General features: G+C 69.9%; 9 non-coding genes across 9 annotated transcripts; all 9 read right to left on the bottom strand.

Annotated features, from left to right (window-relative positions):
- Positions 1-1,387: 1,387 nt before the first annotated feature.
- Positions 1,388-1,506, bottom strand: LOC132646238 (5S ribosomal RNA). The gene has a single exon (XR_009584355.1). It is a non-coding gene; the product is annotated as a 5S ribosomal RNA (ribosomal RNA).
- Positions 1,507-3,311: 1,805 nt separating this feature from the next.
- On the bottom strand, positions 3,312-3,430 carry LOC132646250 (5S ribosomal RNA). Its single transcript, XR_009584367.1, has one exon. It is a non-coding gene; the product is annotated as a 5S ribosomal RNA (ribosomal RNA).
- Positions 3,431-5,232: 1,802 nt separating this feature from the next.
- Positions 5,233-5,351, bottom strand: LOC132646237 (5S ribosomal RNA). Its single transcript, XR_009584354.1, has one exon. It is a non-coding gene; the product is annotated as a 5S ribosomal RNA (ribosomal RNA).
- Positions 5,352-7,126: 1,775 nt separating this feature from the next.
- On the bottom strand, positions 7,127-7,245 carry LOC132646236 (5S ribosomal RNA). The gene has a single exon (XR_009584353.1). It is a non-coding gene; the product is annotated as a 5S ribosomal RNA (ribosomal RNA).
- A 1,769-nt stretch (positions 7,246-9,014) lies between these two features.
- On the bottom strand, positions 9,015-9,133 carry LOC132646235 (5S ribosomal RNA). Its single transcript, XR_009584352.1, has one exon. It is a non-coding gene; the product is annotated as a 5S ribosomal RNA (ribosomal RNA).
- A 1,787-nt stretch (positions 9,134-10,920) lies between these two features.
- Positions 10,921-11,039, bottom strand: LOC132646233 (5S ribosomal RNA). The gene has a single exon (XR_009584350.1). It is a non-coding gene; the product is annotated as a 5S ribosomal RNA (ribosomal RNA).
- Positions 11,040-12,805: 1,766 nt separating this feature from the next.
- LOC132646232 (5S ribosomal RNA) lies at positions 12,806-12,924 on the bottom strand. The gene has a single exon (XR_009584349.1). It is a non-coding gene; the product is annotated as a 5S ribosomal RNA (ribosomal RNA).
- Positions 12,925-14,725: 1,801 nt separating this feature from the next.
- On the bottom strand, positions 14,726-14,844 carry LOC132646231 (5S ribosomal RNA). Its single transcript, XR_009584348.1, has one exon. It is a non-coding gene; the product is annotated as a 5S ribosomal RNA (ribosomal RNA).
- Positions 14,845-16,655: 1,811 nt separating this feature from the next.
- On the bottom strand, positions 16,656-16,774 carry LOC132646230 (5S ribosomal RNA). Its single transcript, XR_009584347.1, has one exon. It is a non-coding gene; the product is annotated as a 5S ribosomal RNA (ribosomal RNA).
- Between the last annotated feature and the right edge of the window lie 1,069 nt (positions 16,775-17,843).

The raw sequence follows: 17,843 nt of genomic DNA, 5'->3' as shown, positions 1-17,843 counted from the left end.
GGGGGCCAGGCAGGCCCCTCCCTGCCTCGGAGCCCGAGAGAGCCCTCCTCGGTCTGAGCCGTGGGCCTCTCTCTGGATCCCCGCTGGACAAGGCGTGGGGGGGTCGCCTTGGGCATCTGCCCATCGGGGCGCTGGGGTCACTCGTGGGTTACAGGCCCCGCCCCGCCCCGCCCCGCCCCGCCCTTGCTGCCGCTTTCCCTGCCTTCAGCGAGTGGCTACCGCTCACTGGCCGGCGGGGGACGTGCCACGGTGGGCGAGGGCGAGGAGGCTGGCTGGCCTGGGTCATCCTCCCGGACGAACCCGGGTACACGCCGCCCTGCCCGTGCTCTCCCGGGGCCCTTGCCGGATTTGGGTGCCCGCCCGGCATCCCTCCCTCACCCCGGGGGAACTGTCTCCAACTCCTCCTCCTCCTCCTCCTCCTCCTCCTAATCGTCCCCTCAGGACGTGTCCAGCCCGACGTCCCAAGGCTCGAGTCCAGTTGCAGGGGACACTGGCTGTGCTTGGCGGCCCCGCTCAGGCTCCTTCTCTCTTGGGAACTTGAGGGCCCCGCTCTTCCGGCTCTGTGGTCCCTCCCCTCCCAGCCCACTGCCACAAGCGTGCTGCCAGCCAGCCGCCAGCCAGCCAGCCAGCCATCATCCATCCACCCATCCAGCCATTCTTCCATCATCAGTCCATCCTTCCATCCATCAACCCATCCACAAATCATCTATCCATCCATCCATCCACCCATCCATCCATTCTTCCATCATCCATCCATCCATCCATCCATCCATCCATCCATCCATCCACCATCCACTCATCCATCATTCATCTATCATCCATCCAGCCAGCCGTCCATCCAACTCCTCCCTCCTCTAGTTCAGACACTGCCTCCTCCGTGAACCGCTGAGGTCCCCACCCACCCAGCCACCCACCCACCCACCCACCCACACCCACACCCACACCCACCAAAACCCACACCCACCGACCCACCAGGCAGGAGGAGGAGGACGAGGAGGAGGAGACTCTGGTTGGGCAGCGTGGACACAGCCGCCCGGACTGACGGACTCTGCAGAGCTCCGCCACCAGCCCAGGATGTGGGGTTCGAAGGCTCCACGCGAGTCAAGACGGCCTCCCCCGCGGCCCCTCCACTGAGGTCCTGGGATCCCCGCCCTGGGGCCACCCCCTATCCCCGGTGCGGGGTCCAGCCCGAGGGCTGGCTGGCTGGCTCCGCCGGGCCAGCCCGCAGCCAGGGCGGACGGGGGCGCCCCTTGGCTTGGCGGGGGGTGGGGTGGGGTGGCGTGGGGGTGGCCCTGGGCGTGGCCCCGCCCGGCCCGGGCCACAGAGCTTTGCAGAAGCCGACGCAAAGCCCCTTTGGAAAACAGGCTCCTTCCTGCCAGAAAAAAAAAGCCTACAGCACCCGGTATTCCCAGGCGGTCTCCCATCCAAGTACTAACCAGGCCCGACCCTGCTTAGCTTCCGAGATCAGACGAGATCGGGCGCGTTCAGGGTGGTATGGCCGTAGACGCACGAGCCCGTCTCCGCGCCGCCCAAGAGCCTGCTCCGCGCCTGCGGCCGCGCTCCCCGGCCCGCCCCCGACGACAGCCGAGCCCAGCCGAGCCCAGCCCACCCCCCGGCCGCCCCTGGGCCCTCCCCGAGCCCCTCCCCGCTCCCGCAGCACGGACCAGGGCCCACGGGCCGGGCGGCCGGAGGGCGCGCGACCTAGAACCTGCTCGGCTCTGCTCAGGGGCCAGCCTTGCCCCCCGCCACACCCCACTCCCCCACCCCGCACCCCCCGGCCGGGGCCTCCAGGGCTCCTTGGCTCTCGCCGACGCCTCGCCTCGGGGCCGCCCGCCGCGCCGTCCAGGGCAGGGCTTGGCACTGGACCCCGACTCGCCCCACCTGGGTCGGGGGCCAGGCAGGCCCCTCCCTGCCTCGGAGCCCGAGAGAGCCCTCCTCGGTCTGAGCCGTGGGCCTCTCTCTGGATCCCCGCTGGACAAGGCGTGGGGGGGTCGCCTTGGGCATCTGCCCATCGGGGCGCTGGGGTCACTCGTGGGTTACAGGCCCCGCCCCGCCCCGCCCCGCCCCGCCCTTGCTGCCGCTTTCCCTGCCTTCAGCGAGTGGCTACCGCTCACTGGCCGGCGGGGGACGTGCCACGGTGGGCGAGGGCGAGGAGGCTGGCTGGCCTGGGTCATCCTCCCGGACGAACCCGGGTACACGCCGCCCTGCCCGTGCTCTCCCGGGGCCCTTGCCGGATTTGGGTGCCCGCCCGGCATCCCTCCCTCACCCCGGGGGAACTGTCTCCAACTCCTCCTCCTCCTCCTCCTCCTCCTCCTCCTCCTCCTCCTCCTCCTCCTCCTCCTAATCGTCCCCTCAGGACGTGTCCAGCCCGACGTCCCAAGGCTCGAGTCCAGTTGCAGGGGACACTGGCTGTGCTTGGCGGCCCCGCTCAGGCTCCTTCTCTCTTGGGAACTTGAGGGCCCGCTCTTCCGGCTCTGTGGTCCCTCCCCTCCCAGCCCACTGCCACAAGCGTGCTGCCAGCCAGCCGCCAGCCAGCCAGCCAGCCATCATCCATCCACCCATCCAGCCATTCTTCCATCATCAGTCCATCCTTCCATCCATCAACCCATCCACAAATCATCTATCCATCCATCCATCCACCCATCCATCCATTCTTCCATCATCCATCCATCCATCCATCCATCCATCCATCCATCCACCATCCACTCATCCATCATTCATCTATCATCCATCCAGCCAGCCGTCCATCCAACTCCTCCCTCCTCTAGTTCAGACACTGCCTCCTCCGTGAACCGCTGAGGTCCCCACCCACCCAGCCACCCACCCACCCACCCACCCACACCCACACCCACACCCACACACACCAAAACCCACACCCACCGACCCACCAGGCAGGAGGAGGAGGACGAGGAGGAGGAGACTCTGGTTGGGCAGCGTGGACACAGCCGCCCGGACTGACGGACTCTGCAGAGCTCCGCCACCAGCCCAGGATGTGGGGTTCGAAGGCTCCACGCGAGTCAAGACGGCCTCCCCCGCGGCCCCTCCACTGAGGTCCTGGGATCCCCGCCCTGGGGCCACCCCCTATCCCCGGTGCGGGGTCCAGCCCGAGGGCTGGCTGGCTGGCTGGCTGGCTCCGCCGGGCCAGCCCGCAGCCAGGGCGGACGGGGGCGCCCCTTGGCTTGGCGGGGGGTGGGGTGGGGTGGCGTGGGGGTGGCCCTGGGCGTGGCCCCGCCCGGCCCGGGCCACAGAGCTTTGCAGAAGCCGACGCAAAGCCCCTTTGGAAAACAGGCTCCTTCCTGCCAGAAAAAAAAAGCCTACAGCACCCGGTATTCCCAGGCGGTCTCCCATCCACGTACTAACCAGGCCCGACCCTGCTTAGCTTCCGAGATCAGACGAGATCGGGCGCGTTCAGGGTGGTATGGCCGTAGACGCACGAGCCCGTCTCCGCGCCGCCCAAGAGCCTGCTCCGCGCCTGCGGCCGCGCTCCCCGGCCCGCCCCCGACGACAGCCGAGCCCAGCCGAGCCCAGCCCACCCCCCGGCCGCCCCTGGGCCCTCCCCGAGCCCCTCCCCGCTCCCGCAGCACGGACCAGGGCCCACGGGCCGGGCGGCCGGAGGGCGCGCGACCTAGAACCTGCTCGGCTCTGCTCAGGGGCCAGCCTTGCCCCCGCCACACCCCACTCCCCCACCCCGCACCCCCCGGCCGGGGCCTCCAGGGCTCCTTGGCTCTCGCCGACGCCTCGCCTCGGGGCCGCCCGCCGCGCCGTCCAGGGCAGGGCTTGGCACTGGACCCCGACTCGCCCCACCTGGGTCGGGGGCCAGGCAGGCCCCTCCCTGCCTCGGAGCCCGAGAGAGCCCTCCTCGGTCTGAGCCGTGGGCCTCTCTCTGGATCCCCGCTGGACAAGGCGTGGGGGGGTCGCCTTGGGCATCTGCCCATCGGGGCGCTGGGGTCACTCGTGGGTTACAGGCCCCGCCCCGCCCCGCCCCGCCCCGCCCTTGCTGCCGCTTTCCCTGCCTTCAGCGAGTGGCTACCGCTCACTGGCCGGCGGGGGACGTGCCACGGTGGGCGAGGGCGAGGAGGCTGGCTGGCCTGGGTCATCCTCCCGGACGAACCCGGGTACACGCCGCCCTGCCCGTGCTCTCCCGGGGCCCTTGCCGGATTTGGGTGCCCGCCCGGCATCCCTCCCTCACCCCGGGGGAACTGTCTCCAACTCCTCCTCCTCCTCCTCCTCCTCCTCCTCCTCCTCCTCCTCCTCCTCCTCCTCCTAATCGTCCCCTCAGGACGTGTCCAGCCCGACGTCCCAAGGCTCGAGTCCAGTTGCAGGGGACACTGGCTGTGCTTGGCGGCCCCGCTCAGGCTCCTTCTCTCTTGGGAACTTGAGGGCCCGCTCTTCCGGCTCTGTGGTCCCTCCCCTCCCAGCCCACTGCCACAAGCGTGCTGCCAGCCAGCCGCCAGCCAGCCAGCCAGCCATCATCCATCCACCCATCCAGCCATTCTTCCATCATCAGTCCATCCTTCCATCCATCAACCCATCCACAAATCATCTATCCATCCATCCATCCACCCATCCATCCATTCTTCCATCATCCATCCATCCATCCATCCATCCATCCATCCATCCACCATCCACTCATCCATCATTCATCTATCATCCATCCAGCCAGCCGTCCATCCAACTCCTCCCTCCTCTAGTTCAGACACTGCCTCCTCCGTGAACCGCTGAGGTCCCCACCCACCCAGCCACCCACCCACCCACCCACCCACCCACACCCACACCCACACACACCAAAACCCACACCCACCGACCCACCAGGCAGGAGGAGGAGGACGAGGAGGAGGAGACTCTGGTTGGGCAGCGTGGACACAGCCGCCCGGACTGACGGACTCTGCAGAGCTCCGCCACCAGCCCAGGATGTGGGGTTCGAAGGCTCCACGCGAGTCAAGACGGCCTCCCCCGCGGCCCCTCCACTGAGGTCCTGGGATCCCCGCCCTGGGGCCACCCCCTATCCCCGGTGCGGGGTCCAGCCCGAGGGCTGGCTGGCTGGCTGGCTGGCTCCGCCGGGCCAGCCCGCAGCCAGGGCGGACGGGGGCGCCCCTTGGCTTGGCGGGGGGTGGGGTGGGGTGGCGTGGGGGTGGCCCTGGGCGTGGCCCCGCCCGGCCCGGGCCACAGAGCTTTGCAGAAGCCGACGCAAAGCCCCTTTGGAAAACAGGCTCCTTCCTGCCAGAAAAAAAAAGCCTACAGCACCCGGTATTCCCAGGCGGTCTCCCATCCAAGTACTAACCAGGCCCGACCCTGCTTAGCTTCCGAGATCAGACGAGATCGGGCGCGTTCAGGGTGGTATGGCCGTAGACGCACGAGCCCGTCTCCGCGCCGCCCAAGAGCCTGCTCCGCGCCTGCGGCCGCGCTCCCCGGCCCGCCCCCGACGACAGCCGAGCCCAGCCGAGCCCAGCCCACCCCCCGGCCGCCCCTGGGCCCTCCCCGAGCCCCTCCCCGCTCCCGCAGCACGGACCAGGGCCCACGGGCCGGGCGGCCGGAGGGCGCGCGACCTAGAACCTGCTCGGCTCTGCTCAGGGGCCAGCCTTGCCCCCGCCACACCCCACTCCCCCACCCCGCACCCCCCGGCCGGGGCCTCCAGGGCTCCTTGGCTCTCGCCGACGCCTCGCCTCGGGGCCGCCCGCCGCGCCGTCCAGGGCAGGGCTTGGCACTGGACCCCGACTCGCCCCACCTGGGTCGGGGGCCAGGCAGGCCCCTCCCTGCCTCGGAGCCCGAGAGAGCCCTCCTCGGTCTGAGCCGTGGGCCTCTCTCTGGATCCCCGCTGGACAAGGCGTGGGGGGGTCGCCTTGGGCATCTGCCCATCGGGGCGCTGGGGTCACTCGTGGGTTACAGGCCCCGCCCCGCCCCGCCCCGCCCCGCCCTTGCTGCCGCTTTCCCTGCCTTCAGCGAGTGGCTACCGCTCACTGGCCGGCGGGGGACGTGCCACGGTGGGCGAGGGCGAGGAGGCTGGCTGGCCTGGGTCATCCTCCCGGACGAACCCGGGTACACGCCGCCCTGCCCGTGCTCTCCCGGGGCCCTTGCCGGATTTGGGTGCCCGCCCGGCATCCCTCCCTCACCCCGGGGGAACTGTCTCCAACTCCTCCTCCTCCTCCTCCTCCTCCTCCTAATCGTCCCCTCAGGACGTGTCCAGCCCGACGTCCCAAGGCTCGAGTCCAGTTGCAGGGGACACTGGCTGTGCTTGGCGGCCCCGCTCAGGCTCCTTCTCTCTTGGGAACTTGAGGGCCCGCTCTTCCGGCTCTGTGGTCCCTCCCCTCCCAGCCCACTGCCACAAGCGTGCTGCCAGCCAGCCGCCAGCCAGCCAGCCAGCCATCATCCATCCACCCATCCAGCCATTCTTCCATCATCAGTCCATCCTTCCATCCATCAACCCATCCACAAATCATCTATCCATCCATCCATCCACCCATCCATCCATTCTTCCATCATCCATCCATCCATCCATCCATCCATCCATCCATCCATCCACCATCCACTCATCCATCATTCATCTATCATCCATCCAGCCAGCCGTCCATCCAACTCCTCCCTCCTCTAGTTCAGACACTGCCTCCTCCGTGAACCGCTGAGGTCCCCACCCACCCAGCCACCCACCCACCCACCCACCCACACCCACACCCACACCCACCAAAACCCACACCCACCGACCCACCAGGCAGGAGGAGGAGGACGAGGAGGAGGAGACTCTGGTTGGGCAGCGTGGACACAGCCGCCCGGACTGACGGACTCTGCAGAGCTCCGCCACCAGCCCAGGATGTGGGGTTCGAAGGCTCCACGCGAGTCAAGACGGCCTCCCCCGCGGCCCCTCCACTGAGGTCCTGGGATCCCCGCCCTGGGGCCACCCCCTATCCCCGGTGCGGGGTCCAGCCCGAGGGCTGGCTGGCTGGCTGGCTGGCTCCGCCGGGCCAGCCCGCAGCCAGGGCGGACGGGGGCGCCCCTTGGCTTGGCGGGGGGTGGGGTGGGGTGGCGTGGGGGTGGCCCTGGGCGTGGCCCCGCCCGGCCCGGGCCACAGAGCTTTGCAGAAGCCGACGCAAAGCCCCTTTGGAAAACAGGCTCCTTCCTGCCAGAAAAAAAAAGCCTACAGCACCCGGTATTCCCAGGCGGTCTCCCATCCAAGTACTAACCAGGCCCGACCCTGCTTAGCTTCCGAGATCAGACGAGATCGGGCGCGTTCAGGGTGGTATGGCCGTAGACGCACGAGCCCGTCTCCGCGCCGCCCAAGAGCCTGCTCCGCGCCTGCGGCCGCGCTCCCCGGCCCGCCCCCGACGACAGCCGAGCCCAGCCGAGCCCAGCCCACCCCCCGGCCGCCCCTGGGCCCTCCCCGAGCCCCTCCCCGCTCCCGCAGCACGGACCAGGGCCCACGGGCCGGGCGGCCGGAGGGCGCGCGACCTAGAACCTGCTCGGCTCTGCTCAGGGGCCAGCCTTGCCCCCGCCACACCCCACTCCCCCACCCCGCACCCCCCGGCCGGGGCCTCCAGGGCTCCTTGGCTCTCGCCGACGCCTCGCCTCGGGGCCGCCCGCCGCGCCGTCCAGGGCAGGGCTTGGCACTGGACCCCGACTCGCCCCACCTGGGTCGGGGGCCAGGCAGGCCCCTCCCTGCCTCGGAGCCCGAGAGAGCCCTCCTCGGTCTGAGCCGTGGGCCTCTCTCTGGATCCCCGCTGGACAAGGCGTGGGGGGGTCGCCTTGGGCATCTGCCCATCGGGGCGCTGGGGTCACTCGTGGGTTACAGGCCCCGCCCCGCCCCGCCCTTGCTGCCGCTTTCCCTGCCTTCAGCGAGTGGCTACCGCTCACTGGCCGGCGGGGGACGTGCCACGGTGGGCGAGGGCGAGGAGGCTGGCTGGCCTGGGTCATCCTCCCGGACGAACCCGGGTACACGCCGCCCTGCCCGTGCTCTCCCGGGGCCCTTGCCGGATTTGGGTGCCCGCCCGGCATCCCTCCCTCACCCCGGGGGAACTGTCTCCAACTCCTCCTCCTCCTCCTCCTCCTCCTCCTAATCGTCCCCTCAGGACGTGTCCAGCCCGACGTCCCAAGGCTCGAGTCCAGTTGCAGGGGACACTGGCTGTGCTTGGCGGCCCCGCTCAGGCTCCTTCTCTCTTGGGAACTTGAGGGCCCGCTCTTCCGGCTCTGTGGTCCCTCCCCTCCCAGCCCACTGCCACAAGCGTGCTGCCAGCCAGCCGCCAGCCAGCCAGCCAGCCATCATCCATCCACCCATCCAGCCATTCTTCCATCATCAGTCCATCCTTCCATCCATCAACCCATCCACAAATCATCTATCCATCCATCCATCCACCCATCCATCCATTCTTCCATCATCCATCCATCCATCCATCCATCCATCCATCCATCCACCATCCACTCATCCATCATTCATCTATCATCCATCCAGCCAGCCGTCCATCCAACTCCTCCCTCCTCTAGTTCAGACACTGCCTCCTCCGTGAACCGCTGAGGTCCCCACCCACCCAGCCACCCACCCACCCACCCACCCACACCCACACCCACACCCACACACACCAAAACCCACACCCACCGACCCACCAGGCAGGAGGAGGAGGACGAGGAGGAGGAGACTCTGGTTGGGCAGCGTGGACACAGCCGCCCGGACTGACGGACTCTGCAGAGCTCCGCCACCAGCCCAGGATGTGGGGTTCGAAGGCTCCACGCGAGTCAAGACGGCCTCCCCCGCGGCCCCTCCACTGAGGTCCTGGGATCCCCGCCCTGGGGCCACCCCCTATCCCCGGTGCGGGGTCCAGCCCGAGGGCTGGCTGGCTGGCTGGCTGGCTCCGCCGGGCCAGCCCGCAGCCAGGGCGGACGGGGGGCGCCCCTTGGCTTGGCGGGGGGTGGGGTGGGGTGGCGTGGGGGTGGCCCTGGGCGTGGCCCCCGCCCGGCCCGGGCCACAGAGCTTTGCAGAAGCCGACGCAAAGCCCCTTTGGAAAACAGGCTCCTTCCTGCCAGAAAAAAAAAGCCTACAGCACCCGGTATTCCCAGGCGGTCTCCCATCCAAGTACTAACCAGGCCCGACCCTGCTTAGCTTCCGAGATCAGACGAGATCGGGCGCGTTCAGGGTGGTATGGCCGTAGACGCACGAGCCCATCTCCGCGACGCCCAAGAGCCTGCTCCGCGCCTGCGGCCGCGCTCCCCGGCCCACCCCCGACGACAGCCGAGCCCAGCCGAGCCCAGCCCACCCCCCGGCCGCCCCTGGGCCCTCCCCGAGCCCCTCCCCGCTCCCGCAGCACGGACCAGGGCCCACGGGCCGGGCGGCCGGAGGGCGCGCGACCTAGAACCTGCTCGGCTCTGCTCAGGGGCCAGCCTTGCCCCCGCCACACCCCACTCCCCCACCCCGCACCCCCCGGCCGGGGCCTCCAGGGCTCCTTGGCTCTCGCCGACGCCTCGCCTCGGGGCCGCCCGCCGCGCCGTCCAGGGCAGGGCTTGGCACTGGACCCCGACTCGCCCCACCTGGGTCGGGGGCCAGGCAGGCCCCTCCCTGCCTCGGAGCCCGAGAGAGCCCTCCTCGGTCTGAGCCGTGGGCCTCTCTCTGGATCCCCGCTGGACAAGGCGTGGGGGGGTCGCCTTGGGCATCTGCCCATCGGGGCGCTGGGGTCACTCGTGGGTTACAGGCCCCGCCCCGCCCCGCCCCGCCCTTGCTGCCGCTTTCCCTGCCTTCAGCGAGTGGCTACCGCTCACTGGCCGGCGGGGGACGTGCCACGGTGGGCGAGGGCGAGGAGGCTGGCTGGCCTGGGTCATCCTCCCGGACGAACCCGGGTACACGCCGCCCTGCCCGTGCTCTCCCGGGGCCCTTGCCGGATTTGGGTGCCCGCCCGGCATCCCTCCCTCACCCCGGGGGAACTGTCTCCAACTCCTCCTCCTCCTCCTCCTCCTCCTCCTCCTCCTCCTCCTCCTCCTCCTAATCGTCCCCTCAGGACGTGTCCAGCCCGACGTCCCAAGGCTCGAGTCCAGTTGCAGGGGACACTGGCTGTGCTTGGCGGCCCCGCTCAGGCTCCTTCTCTCTTGGGAACTTGAGGGCCCGCTCTTCCGGCTCTGTGGTCCCTCCCCTCCCAGCCCACTGCCACAAGCGTGCTGCCAGCCAGCCGCCAGCCAGCCAGCCAGCCATCATCCATCCACCCATCCAGCCATTCTTCCATCATCAGTCCATCCTTCCATCCATCAACCCATCCACAAATCATCTATCCATCCATCCATCCACCCATCCATCCATTCTTCCATCATCCATCCATCCATCCATCCATCCATCCATCCATCCATCCACCATCCACTCATCCATCATTCATCTATCATCCATCCAGCCAGCCGTCCATCCAACTCCTCCCTCCTCTAGTTCAGACACTGCCTCCTCCGTGAACCGCTGAGGTCCCCACCCACCCAGCCACCCACCCACCCACCCACCCACCCACACCCACACCCACACACACCAAAACCCACACCCACCGACCCACCAGGCAGGAGGAGGAGGACGAGGAGGAGGAGACTCTGGTTGGGCAGCGTGGACACAGCCGCCCGGACTGACGGACTCTGCAGAGCTCCGCCACCAGCCCAGGATGTGGGGTTCGAAGGCTCCACGCGAGTCAAGACGGCCTCCCCCGCGGCCCCTCCACTGAGGTCCTGGGATCCCCGCCCTGGGGCCACCCCCTATCCCCGGTGCGGGGTCCAGCCCGAGGGCTGGCTGGCTGGCTCCGCCGGGCCAGCCCGCAGCCAGGGCGGACGGGGGCGCCCCTTGGCTTGGCGGGGGGTGGGGTGGGGTGGCGTGGGGGTGGCCCTGGGCGTGGCCCCGCCCGGCCCGGGCCACAGAGCTTTGCAGAAGCCGACGCAAAGCCCCTTTGGAAAACAGGCTCCTTCCTGCCAGAAAAAAAAAGCCTACAGCACCCGGTATTCCCAGGCGGTCTCCCATCCAAGTACTAACCAGGCCCGACCCTGCTTAGCTTCCGAGATCAGACGAGATCGGGCGCGTTCAGGGTGGTATGGCCGTAGACGCACGAGCCCGTCTCCGCGCCGCCCAAGAGCCTGCTCCGCGCCTGCGGCCGCGCTCCCCGGCCCGCCCCCGACGACAGCCGAGCCCAGCCGAGCCCAGCCCACCCCCCGGCCGCCCCTGGGCCCTCCCCGAGCCCCTCCCCGCTCCCGCAGCACGGACCAGGGCCCACGGGCCGGGCGGCCGGAGGGCGCGCGACCTAGAACCTGCTCGGCTCTGCTCAGGGGCCAGCCTTGCCCCCGCCACACCCCACTCCCCCCACCCCGCACCCCCCGGCCGGGGCCTCCAGGGCTCCTTGGCTCTCGCCGACGCCTCGCCTCGGGGCCGCCCGCCGCGCCGTCCAGGGCAGGGCTTGGCACTGGACCCCGACTCGCCCCACCTGGGTCGGGGGCCAGGCAGGCCCCTCCCTGCCTCGGAGCCCGAGAGAGCCCTCCTCGGTCTGAGCCGTGGGCCTCTCTCTGGATCCCCGCTGGACAAGGCGTGGGGGGGTCGCCTTGGGCATCTGCCCATCGGGGCGCTGGGGTCACTCGTGGGTTACAGGCCCCGCCCCGCCCCGCCCCGCCCTTGCTGCCGCTTTCCCTGCCTTCAGCGAGTGGCTACCGCTCACTGGCCGGCGGGGGACGTGCCACGGTGGGCGAGGGCGAGGAGGCTGGCTGGCCTGGGTCATCCTCCCGGACGAACCCGGGTACACGCCGCCCTGCCCGTGCTCTCCCGGGGCCCTTGCCGGATTTGGGTGCCCGCCCGGCATCCCTCCCTCACCCCGGGGGAACTGTCTCCAACTCCTCCTCCTCCTCCTCCTCCTCCTCCTAATCGTCCCCTCAGGACGTGTCCAGCCCGACGTCCCAAGGCTCGAGTCCAGTTGCAGGGGACACTGGCTGTGCTTGGCGGCCCCGCTCAGGCTCCTTCTCTCTTGGGAACTTGAGGGCCCGCTCTTCCGGCTCTGTGGTCCCTCCCCTCCCAGCCCACTGCCACAAGCGTGCTGCCAGCCAGCCGCCAGCCAGCCAGCCAGCCATCATCCATCCACCCATCCAGCCATTCTTCCATCATCAGTCCATCCTTCCATCCATCAACCCATCCACAAATCATCTATCCATCCATCCATCCACCCATCCATCCATTCTTCCATCATCCATCCATCCATCCATCCATCCATCCACCATCCACTCATCCATCATTCATCTATCATCCATCCAGCCAGCCGTCCATCCAACTCCTCCCTCCTCTAGTTCAGACACTGCCTCCTCCGTGAACCGCTGAGGTCCCCACCCACCCAGCCACCCACCCACCCACCCACCCACACCCACACCCACACCCACACACACCAAAACCCACACCCACCGACCCACCAGGCAGGAGGAGGAGGACGAGGAGGAGGAGACTCTGGTTGGGCAGCGTGGACACAGCCGCCCGGACTGACGGACTCTGCAGAGCTCCGCCACCAGCCCAGGATGTGGGGTTCGAAGGCTCCACGCGAGTCAAGACGGCCTCCCCCGCGGCCCCTCCACTGAGGTCCTGGGATCCCCGCCCTGGGGCCACCCCCCTATCCCCGGTGCGGGGTCCAGCCCGAGGGCTGGCTGGCTGGCTGGCTGGCTCCGCCGGGCCAGCCCGCAGCCAGGGCGGACGGGGGCGCCCCTTGGCTTGGCGGGGGGTGGGGTGGGGTGGCGTGGGGGTGGCCCTGGGCGTGGCCCCGCCCGGCCCGGGCCACAGAGCTTTGCAGAAGCCGACGCAAAGCCCCTTTGGAAAACAGGCTCCTTCCTGCCAGAAAAAAAAAGCCTACAGCACCCGGTATTCCCAGGCGGTCTCCCATCCAAGTACTAACCAGGCCCGACCCTGCTTAGCTTCCGAGATCAGACGAGATCGGGCGCGTTCAGGGTGGTATGGCCGTAGACGCACGAGCCCGTCTCCGCGCCGCCCAAGAGCCTGCTCCGCGCCTGCGGCCGCGCTCCCCGGCCCGCCCCCGACGACAGCCGAGCCCAGCCGAGCCCAGCCCACCCCCCCGGCCGCCCCTGGGCCCTCCCCGAGCCCCTCCCCGCTCCCGCAGCACGGACCAGGGCCCACGGGCCGGGCGGCCGGAGGGCGCGCGACCTAGAACCTGCTCGGCTCTGCTCAGGGGCCAGCCTTGCCCCCGCCACACCCCACTCCCCCCACCCCGCACCCCCCGGCCGGGGCCTCCAGGGCTCCTTGGCTCTCGCCGACGCCTCGCCTCGGGGCCGCCCGCCGCGCCGTCCAGGGCAGGGCTTGGCACTGGACCCCGACTCGCCCCACCTGGGTCGGGGGCCAGGCAGGCCCCTCCCTGCCTCGGAGCCCGAGAGAGCCCTCCTCGGTCTGAGCCGTGGGCCTCTCTCTGGATCCCCGCTGGACAAGGCGTGGGGGGGTCGCCTTGGGCATCTGCCCATCGGGGCGCTGGGGTCACTCGTGGGTTACAGGCCCCGCCCCGCCCCGCCCCGCCCCGCCCTTGCTGCCGCTTTCCCTGCCTTCAGCGAGTGGCTACCGCTCACTGGCCGGCGGGGGACGTGCCACGGTGGGCGAGGGCGAGGAGGCTGGCTGGCCTGGGTCATCCTCCCGGACGAACCCGGGTACACGCCGCCCTGCCCGTGCTCTCCCGGGGCCCTTGCCGGATTTGGGTGCCCGCCCGGCATCCCTCCCTCACCCCGGGGGAACTGTCTCCAACTCCTCCTCCTCCTCCCTCCTCCTCCTCCTCCTCCTCCTCCTCCTCCTCCTAATCGTCCCCTCAGGACGTGTCCAGCCCGACGTCCCAAGGCTCGAGTCCAGTTGCAGGGGACACTGGCTGTGCTTGGCGGCCCCGCTCAGGCTCCTTCTCTCTTGGGAACTTGAGGGCCCGCTCTTCCGGCTCTGTGGTCCCTCCCCTCCCAGCCCACTGCCACAAGCGTGCTGCCAGCCAGCCGCCAGCCAGCCAGCCAGCCATCATCCATCCACCCATCCAGCCATTCTTCCATCATCAGTCCATCCTTCCATCCATCAACCCATCCACAAATCATCTATCCATCCATCCATCCACCCATCCATCCATTCTTCCATCATCCATCCATCCATCCATCCATCCATCCATCCATCCACCATCCACTCATCCATCATTCATCTATCATCCATCCAGCCAGCCGTCCATCCAACTCCTCCCTCCTCTAGTTCAGACACTGCCTCCTCCGTGAACCGCTGAGGTCCCCACCCACCCAGCCACCCACCCACCCACCCACCCACCCACACCCACACCCACACACACCAAAACCCACACCCACCGACCCACCAGGCAGGAGGAGGAGGACGAGGAGGAGGAGACTCTGGTTGGGCAGCGTGGACACAGCCGCCCGGACTGACGGACTCTGCAGAGCTCCGCCACCAGCCCAGGATGTGGGGTTCGAAGGCTCCACGCGAGTCAAGACGGCCTCCCCCGCGGCCCCTCCACTGAGGTCCTGGGATCCCCGCCCTGGGGCCACCCCCTATCCCCGGTGCGGGGGTCCAGCCCGAGGGCTGGCTGGCTGGCTGGCTGGCTCCGCCGGGCCAGCCCGCAGCCAGGGCGGACGGGGGCGCCCCTTGGCTTGGCGGGGGGTGGGGTGGGGTGGCGTGGGGGTGGCCCTGGGCGTGGCCCCGCCCGGCCCGGGCCACAGAGCTTTGCAGAAGCCGACGCAAAGCCCCTTTGGAAAACAGGCTCCTTCCTGCCAGAAAAAAAAAAGCCTACAGCACCCGGTATTCCCAGGCGGTCTCCCATCCAAGTACTAACCAGGCCCGACCCTGCTTAGCTTCCGAGATCAGACGAGATCGGGCGCGTTCAGGGTGGTATGGCCGTAGACGCACGAGCCCGTCTCCGCGCCGCCCAAGAGCCTGCTCCGCGCCTGCGGCCGCGCTCCCCGGCCCGCCCCCGACGACAGCCGAGCCCAGCCGAGCCCAGCCCACCCCCCGGCCGCCCCTGGGCCCTCCCCGAGCCCCTCCCCGCTCCCGCAGCACGGACCAGGGCCCACGGGCCGGGCGGCCGGAGGGCGCGCGACCTAGAACCTGCTCGGCTCTGCTCAGGGGCCAGCCTTGCCCCCGCCACACCCCACTCCCCCACCCCGCACCCCCCGGCCGGGGCCTCCAGGGCTCCTTGGCTCTCGCCGACGCCTCGCCTCGGGGCCGCCCGCCGCGCCGTCCAGGGCAGGGCTTGGCACTGGACCCCGACTCGCCCCACCTGGGTCGGGGGCCAGGCAGGCCCCTCCCTGCCTCGGAGCCCGAGAGAGCCCTCCTCGGTCTGAGCCGTGGGCCTCTCTCTGGATCCCCGCTGGACAAGGCGTGGGGGGGTCGCCTTGGGCATCTGCCCATCGGGGCGCTGGGGTCACTCGTGGGTTACAGGCCCCGCCCCGCCCCGCCCCGCCCCGCCCTTGCTGCCGCTTTCCCTGCCTTCAGCGAGTGGCTACCGCTCACTGGCCGGCGGGGGACGTGCCACGGTGGGCGAGGGCGAGGAGGCTGGCTGGCCTGGGTCATCCTCCCGGACGAACCCGGGTACACGCCGCCCTGCCCGTGCTCTCCCGGGGCCCTTGCCGGATTTGGGTGCCCGCCCGGCATCCCTCCCTCACCCCGGGGGAACTGTCTCCAACTCCTCCTCCTCCTCCTCCTCCTCCTCCTCCTCCTCCTCCTCCTCCTCCTCCTCCTCCTAATCGTCCCCTCAGGACGTGTCCAGCCCGACGTCCCAAGGCTCGAGTCCAGTTGCAGGGGACACTGGCTGTGCTTGGCGGCCCCGCTCAGGCTCCTTCTCTCTTGGGAACTTGAGGGCCCGCTCTTCCGGCTCTGTGGTCCCTCCCCTCCCAGCCCACTGCCACAAGCGTGCTGCCAGCCAGCCGCCAGCCAGCCAGCCAGCCATCATCCATCCACCCATCCAGCCATTCTTCCATCATCAGTCCATCCTTCCATCCATCAACCCATCCACAAATCATCTATCCATCCATCCATCCACCCATCCATCCATTCTTCCATCATCCATCCATCCATCCATCCATCCATCCATCCATCCATCCACCATCCACTCATCCATCATTCATCTATCATCCATCCAGCCAGCCGTCCATCCAACTCCTCCCTCCTCTAGTTCAGACACTGCCTCCTCCGTGAACCGCTGAGGTCCCCACCCACCCAGCCACCCACCCACCCACCCACCCACACCCACACCCACACCCACACACACCAAAACCCACACCCACCGACCCACCAGGCAGGAGGAGGAGGACGAGGAGGAGGAGACTCTGGTTGGGCAGCGTGGACACAGCCGCCCGGACTGACGGACTCTGCAGAGCTCCGCCACCAGCCCAGGATGTGGGGTTCGAAGGCTCCACGCGAGTCAAGACGGCCTCCCCCGCGGCCCCTCCACTGAGGTCCTGGGATCCCCGCCCTGGGGCCACCCCCTATCCCCGGTGCGGGGTCCAGCCCGAGGGCTGGCTGGCTGGCTGGCTGGCTCCGCCGGGCCAGCCCGCAGCCAGGGCGGACGGGGGCGCCCCTTGGCTTGGCGGGGGGTGGGGTGGGGTGGCGTGGGGGTGGCCCTGGGCGTGGCCCCGCCCGGCCCGGGCCACAGAGCTTTGCAGAAGCCGACGCAAAGCCCCTTTGGAAAACAGGCTCCTTCCTGCCAGAAAAAAAAAGCCTACAGCACCCGGTATTCCCAGGCGGTCTCCCATCCAAGTACTAACCAGGCCCGACCCTGCTTAGCTTCCGAGATCAGACGAGATCGGGCGCGTTCAGGGTGGTATGGCCGTAGACGCACGAGCCCGTCTCCGCGCCGCCCAAGAGCCTGCTCCGCGCCTGCGGCCGCGCTCCCCGGCCCGCCCCCGACGACAGCCGAGCCCAGCCGAGCCCAGCCCACCCCCCGGCCGCCCCTGGGCCCTCCCCGAGCCCCTCCCCGCTCCCGCAGCACGGACCAGGGCCCACGGGCCGGGCGGCCGGAGGGCGCGCGACCTAGAACCTGCTCGGCTCTGCTCAGGGGCCAGCCTTGCCCCCGCCACACCCCACTCCCCCACCCCCGCACCCCCCGGCCGGGGCCTCCAGGGCTCCTTGGCTCTCGCCGACGCCTCGCCTCGGGGCCGCCCGCCGCGCCGTCCAGGGCAGGGCTTGGCACTGGACCCCGACTCGCCCCACCTGGGTCGGGGGCCAGGCAGGCCCCTCCCTGCCTCGGAGCCCGAGAGAGCCCTCCTCGGTCTGAGCCGTGGGCCTCTCTCTGGATCCCCGCTGGACAAGGCGTGGGGGGGTCGCCTTGGGCATCTGCCCATCGGGGCGCTGGGGTCACTCGTGGGTTACAGGCCCCGCCCCGCCCCGCCCCGCCCCGCCCTTGCTGCCGCTTTCCCTGCCTTCAGCGAGTGGCTACCGCTCACTGGCCGGCGGGGGACGTGCCACGGTGGGCGAGGGCGAGGAGGCTGGCTGGCCTGGGTCATCCTCCCGGACGAACCCGGGTACACGCCGCCCTGCCCGTGCTCTCCCGGGGCCCTTGCCGGATTTGGGTGCCCGCCCGGCATCCCTCCCTCACCCCGGGGGAACTGTCTCCAACTCCTCCTCCTCCTCCTCCTCCTCCTCCTCCTCCTCCTCCTCCTAATCGTCCCCTCAGGACGTGTCCAGCCCGACGTCCCAAGGCTCGAGTCCAGTTGCAGGGGACACTGGCTGTGCTTGGCGGCCCCGCTCAGGCTCCTTCTCTCTTGGGAACTTGAGGGCCCGCTCTTCCGGCTCTGTGGTCCCTCCCCTCCCAGCCCACTGCCACAAGCGTGCTGCCAGCCAGCCGCCAGCCAGCCAGCCAGCCATCATCCATCCACCCATCCAGCCATTCTTCCATCATCAGTCC

Source organism: Meriones unguiculatus, chromosome 10 (genome assembly GCF_030254825.1).
Source record: "Meriones unguiculatus strain TT.TT164.6M chromosome 10, Bangor_MerUng_6.1, whole genome shotgun sequence".
NCBI lineage: Eukaryota > Metazoa > Chordata > Mammalia > Rodentia > Muridae > Meriones > Meriones unguiculatus.
Note: the sequence above shows the minus strand (reverse complement) of the source record. Positions and strands in the feature narration are given on the sequence as shown.